Source organism: Saimiri boliviensis, chromosome 21 (genome assembly GCF_048565385.1).
Source record: "Saimiri boliviensis isolate mSaiBol1 chromosome 21, mSaiBol1.pri, whole genome shotgun sequence".
Classification (NCBI taxonomy): domain Eukaryota; kingdom Metazoa; phylum Chordata; class Mammalia; order Primates; family Cebidae; genus Saimiri; species Saimiri boliviensis.
This window is the reverse complement of record NC_133469.1, coordinates 17522104-17528091: the sequence shown is the minus strand read 5'-3', so window position 1 is coordinate 17528091 and position 5988 is coordinate 17522104. Positions and strand designations below refer to the sequence as shown.

General features: G+C 42.6%; 1 non-coding gene across 1 annotated transcript; it reads left to right on the top strand.

The window, feature by feature from the left end:
- The first annotated feature begins 1422 nt into the window (after positions 1-1422).
- LOC120361519 (U7 small nuclear RNA) lies at positions 1423-1484 on the top strand. Its single transcript, XR_005577702.1, has one exon. It is a non-coding gene; the product is annotated as a U7 small nuclear RNA (small nuclear RNA).
- The last annotated feature ends 4504 nt before the right edge of the window (positions 1485-5988 follow it).

The following is a 5988-nucleotide window of genomic DNA, read 5'->3' as shown; positions in this document are numbered from 1 at the left end:
GTCCCATGTCTACATCTTTTACAGGCAGCTTTGTAATCCTTAAAGATGTGGCTCTTGACTGACATGATGGGAGACACTAGCTTAGTGGGGAGAAGTGCAGGCGTCTGATCTTAAACATACAGATTCATATCAGTCATAGCCTCTAAAATAAGCTTTCCTCAGTTGGAAGCCTGGTTCCACCTCTTATTAGCTGTTTGAATTAGGTAAGATAATGCCAGCTGCTGTATGAACTCCCCAGTTTCAGTGCCTGAGTACATTTCTTTCTCATGTATGTGGTGCTTCTAGGTGGATGTTCCTGGTTGATTGGTATAGTCAGAAAGACTCAAGAGTCTTTATTTTTCCATGGCCTCCTTAGAGTTCTCTGCATCCAGATAGCAGACAAAAGCAGATAGTGAAAAGCACACCTGATTCTTAAATACCTTCGCTTGGTATGGACACATATCACTTCCACTTGGATTCTATTCCTGAGAACAGTCACAGGTTCTACCTGGATGCAAGGTGGCTGGGGAATAGTCATGTTGGGTCCTGCTTCCATGCAACCACTCTGTATTATGGCAGTAAAACAGTAAATTTTGGCAGACAGTAGCCATCTCTGCCACATTGTGTAAACTCAGCTGAGTCTCTAAATCTCACTGTCCTTATCTATAAACCTCATCAGGTTGATAAAAGGATCATATGAGCACATAAATATAATACTTTATGTACAGTGCCTGGCACACAGTAGGCACCCAATACATTTTAGCTGTTATTTATGAATTCTGTCCCAGTGAGATAATGGCATGTACAGACAACAAGGTAGTCAGATGTCAGTACCCTGAGAACGGAGAAGCTAGAGTGTATGGGGATTTGGAAGAGGGAAGAGATCACTTAAAAATGCTGAGATCAGAGAAGACTTCAAAGAATTGATCTGTGAACTGGGTTTTGGAGGATGAATAGGATTTGTGCATGTAAAGTATGAGATCAGGGCATTCCAGGCAAAAACAATAGTATGCAAATAGGCATGGCAGAGAGAAAGGACAAAAAATGTGCAGTGGACATTTAATAGGGTTGCAGTATATAGGTAAGTGATGGTGCCTTAAATGTCAGACAAATGAAGTATTCAAGAAGTTAATTAAGAAGCTGTGTGGCCCAGCGGGTTGGCTCATGCCTGTAATCCCAGCACTTTGGGAGGCCAAGGTGTGCAGGGATTACCAGACCACCCTGGTCAATATGGTGAAATCCCATCTCTACTAAAGATAGAAAAATTAGCTGGATGTGGTGGTGGGCACCTGTAATCCCAGCTGCTTGGGAGGCTGAGGAAGGAGAATTGTTTGAACCCGGGAGGCAGAGTCTGCAGTGAGCTAAGGGTGTACCACTCCTCTCCAGCCTGGGTGACAGAGTGAGACTGCATCTCAAAAAAAAAAAAAAAAAAAAAAAAAAAGTTAGTGTTACAGCTCTTTTAGAATTTGTCTAGCAGGCTTTTTGGTTTTTGCTGGAAAGCCCCCCCCACCAAAAAAAAAGTTATGATAAGGCCAGTCACAATGTCTAACAGCTGTAATACCAGCACTTTGAGAGGCTAAGTAGGGAAGGATCACTTGAGGCCAGAAGTTCAAGACCAGCCTGGGCAACAGTGTGAGATCCTGGTTAAGATGACAAATTTCATGTTAAATGGTTTTTCTTCAATCGTTATTCCTATTATAAGGAATAATATATTATTTAAAGAATACCATATTATCAGTATAGTTGAAGTCCCCTATATATCCCTGCAAACGTATATCCTATTCATTTCCCTCCCACAGTCAACCACCAGCCTGAACTTAGTATTTATCATTCCTATGCATTTTGTTTCATTTTACTACTTCATATGTATGCATTCATGGGCAATATAATACTATAGTGAATATTTAAACATTTTATATAATGGTGTCATATGAATGTGTTGTCATGCCCCCAACTTTTTGCCCCACATTATGTTTGGGAGACTAATCTGTGCTAACATACCTGTACTTCAGTGGTTCTCAAACTTTAGTGTGCACTAAAATTGCCTGGAGGGCTTAGTAATACACAGATTGCTGAGCTCAACCCCCAGAGTTTCTGCAGTTGGTCTAAGCTAGGACCTGAAAACTAACATTTCTCATAAGTTTCCATATGATGCCAGTGCTATCAGTCCTGGAGAACTACTGCTTACTAATTTTTTTGCTGTTAGATATTAACTATCACAATTTATTCATTCTACCATTGATAGATATTTAGGTTGCTTCCAGATTGTTTATGATGCTATGAATATTGTGTACATGTGGGACAGTTTCACTTGCATAGAAAAGGCTGTCCAACTCTATCCATCCTTGTTGATTAGCTTATTTGCACGCCAGCCTTTGTTCAAGAGTCCTCATTGTTCCACATTCCTGTCTGCCCTAAGTACTGTCAGACGTTATAATTTTGCCAGTCTTAGAAGGGTGAAATGCTTATCATTGTTCTCATCTATGTTTTCCTGTTAATGAGATTGAGCACCTGCAGCAAGTGCTCCGTTTTTCCTTGCCTTGCGTGAGTTTCCCTCTAGCTGTCACATGTCTTCAAGCACTCTGCTGGCTTCCCACTGCAGTCTTCTGCATCTATCTTTCTTCTTTTCTGCCTGAGGGCTTTACCCAGGAGATGGGATGACTCCTCTGTTGTGACAGTGTGGGGTCATGTGCCACATGGTATCTCAGAGAGTATCACTGGGGCTTTGCCCTGTTACCCTCCGTGTTGAAATGATTATTGATTCACGGTTTTGTTTTACTTTTTTATAATCCTTGACTTACTCTTCCCACTTTCTTGTGATCCTTGGAGTCACCTTTCAAGTAAACTACTTACGCAAAAGCCTTGTTTCATGGTCTATTTTTAGGGGGAACCCAAACTAAGAGCATCATTTTATGTTCATAGGACGTTTATTTATTTATTTGTTTGAATAACAGGTTGTTTCTATTTTTGCCCATTTTCCTATTGGGATGCTTGTCTTTCGCTTTTTAATTTGTAAGTTATTGTATATACTGAATATTGACCTTTATTATTTATGTAGAGAGAGAATATTTTATCCCAGTTTGTAATTATCTTTCCACTTTTCAATGGTGTCCTTGATGAGTAGAAATTTCAAATGCAGTGTAGGAGAAACTATCAACAATCTCCTTTATGATCTGTGTGTTTTTGTTTTTCCTTAAGACATCCTTGCTGAAGTCATAGAAATATTCTTCATTGGTTTAAGGCTGGGTGCGCCGGCTGGCTCACTCCTGTAATCCTAGCAGTTTGGGAGGCCAAGGCGGATCATCTGAGGTCAGGAGTTCGAGACCAGCCTGGCCAACATGACGAAACCCTGTCTTAACTAAAAATACAAAAATTAGCCAGGCATGGTGGCACATGCCTGTAATCCCAGCACTTCAGAGGCTGAAGGAGGAGAATCACTTGAATTTGGGAGGCGGGGGTTGCAGTGAGCCAAGATTATGCCACTTCACGCCATCCTGGGTGAAAGAGCAAAACTCTGTCTCAAAAAACAAACAAACAAACAAAAACCACTTTATCTGTTTCTAAAATTGAGGTCTATAATTCATGTGAAATTGGTATTTATTTGGTGGAAGGAATGGTGCCCCCACACCCACACAAAAAAATCTCAACATCTTAACTCCCAAAATGTGTAAATGTGACCTTTGGAGAAAAGGTCTTTGCAATGTAATTAAGTTAAGGACCTCAGGATGACATTATCCTAGATTATTTAGGTAAGCTCTCAATCCAGTAGCAAGTGACATTTTGAGTCAGAAGCGGAGACACACACTCAGGAGAAGACCATGTGAAGACAGAGGCAGAAACTGGAATGTCACAGCCACAAGCCAAGGAACCCTAGAACCACCAGAAACTGGAAGAGGCAAGGACTGGTGCCTTTAAGGAGAGCGTGGTGTTGCCCACCCTTTGATTTGGGACTTTTGGCCTCCAGACTGCAATAGAATAAATACCTGTTGGTTTTGCCACCTGTTTTTTTGGCAGTTTGTTACCACAGCCCTAGGTACCTCATTCACATCTAGAGGGGCCTCTATTTGAGTAATGTTTCTGGACTTTTTACCCAGAGGAGGCAACGTGACTTAAACTACCCAGCCACCCCCAACGCTACCCTAATTGGGGTCTGCCTACCTGCACACCTTTTCTCACCTGCTCATTTACATGTTGTAAAGAGCCTGCCCCTATTAGGGAGGGGTGTGAGTGTGAAGAAGTTGTGACAGTGTCTGGATAAATAAATACGCTTTATTCAGGGTTAGTTGGCAAGATTGCTTTCCAGCAGGCTGACCCACTTTACTCTAGTTTCATTTGTAATAACGGTGATATTTTCATCTCTAGCTGCCTGATTCTTTGGCCTGTCTCTCAGGTGGAGAAAGTAGACTGCTATTTGTTCGCTCCCTAAAGCCTCAAAGTAAATCAAAGGGGCAAGGCAGAGGATTGAGCAGAAAATGAGCCAAGAATTTGATGGTAGGCAACATCCAGATTAAAAAAAAATGATGCCTCATGTGGTGCCACTTGGGCATTTCAGGAATTGGCCTGTGCATTTGCTAATGGCACCTCTTCTTCAAGATACTTTACTTTGATCTACTGCAAAATGGTTATAGTAGGCTGATTGGGATAGAACCAGAGTGTGTACTGTCATCTGCCTGGAATTGCCACAGTTCAGGTGCAGACAATGCCTAAGATGAGAAGGATGCTGTCCAGGGTTGTGTGGTGCCCAATCTGTCCTATGGTCAGTAAGTAATGGTTCTTATACCATGTTAAGGAAAAGGATGATACCCATATGCCACATCTCTCCCTCCCTCATTCAATAGAAGCTTCCCTCATGCAATTCAGCCCCTCAAAGGTCATCTGCTGGATTAGACTTGCATATCTGTGACTTGGTTTGGACTCCAGGAACCATATTTGTTACATACTTACCTAAAAATGTCAAGTTCTGCGTGGACCAGCCTTTGACATTATCTTACTTTAGGTCTGGTACCAGACCCTTCCTCTCAGAGCTACAAAGCACCTGGCCCTGCAGCTCATTTTTGCTGTACACCAGTCAGTCAATCCCAAAACAATTCACAGATGCTCATCCAGCCCTGCCATTGGTCGGCGTCTGTGTGTGCTCACAGCCACCTCTACTCTCCCAGCTCTGCAACAGCCTAGGATAGTAAGGGGCACATAGAAAGTGCTCAAAATGTGCTGAGTGAACGGATAGATGAGTAAGTGTTCTGTATGTGTAAACAGCATAACTTCCGGAGTCACATTTGCCTACATGTTATTCACCATAGATTGCCTTTGTGACTTTTTCCATACCCATATTCCGCCAGCACTATTATCTCCTTTAAATTGACTCACTTGTTTTCCTTAAATGATTTGAGTTAAAAACCTAACCTAAGGGGAAGCTCTATATTCTAAATGAAAATTGGTGTCTTTCCACTACAGTAAAGTCTTCAGTCCGCATACCACAGAAAACTATATCAGATATTACCTGTTGTGCACATATCACACTTTGAGAAGTGTGGGCCTAGGACTTGGGTCCACCGTGACCTGAACCAAGATCCAGCAAGCTACCTGGAGCCAGCTGAATAGTGCATCTGATCCCAACCTGCAGGCCTTTTCAAAGGCAGCACAGAGTGTCGCACTCGTTAGCAACAGGACAAAGAGGGCTGGTGGTGTCTGGAAGAACAAGGAGAGGTAGACCACAGGCTCACAGTCTGTCAGCCCCCGTCAGAAGGAGACGGAGCCAGGCCTGTCAGCCAGAGGAAGCGAATCAGAACAGTTACTCAAAGTCATTTGTTTGGAGGGAAAGGGAAAAGAGATTCATTTTTCTTCTTTTGCAGGAAATGCTTATGTGAGCACAGACCCTGCTGGGTAGGCAAGCACCTGCCAGGTCACTGGCTGGAAAACCAGGTAATTCTATACTCCACATTTTCTGGATGAAGGTCTCTCTGGCATGGGCTGTCAGGGCTGTCAGATGGCTCATTGAGAAAGCCTCTG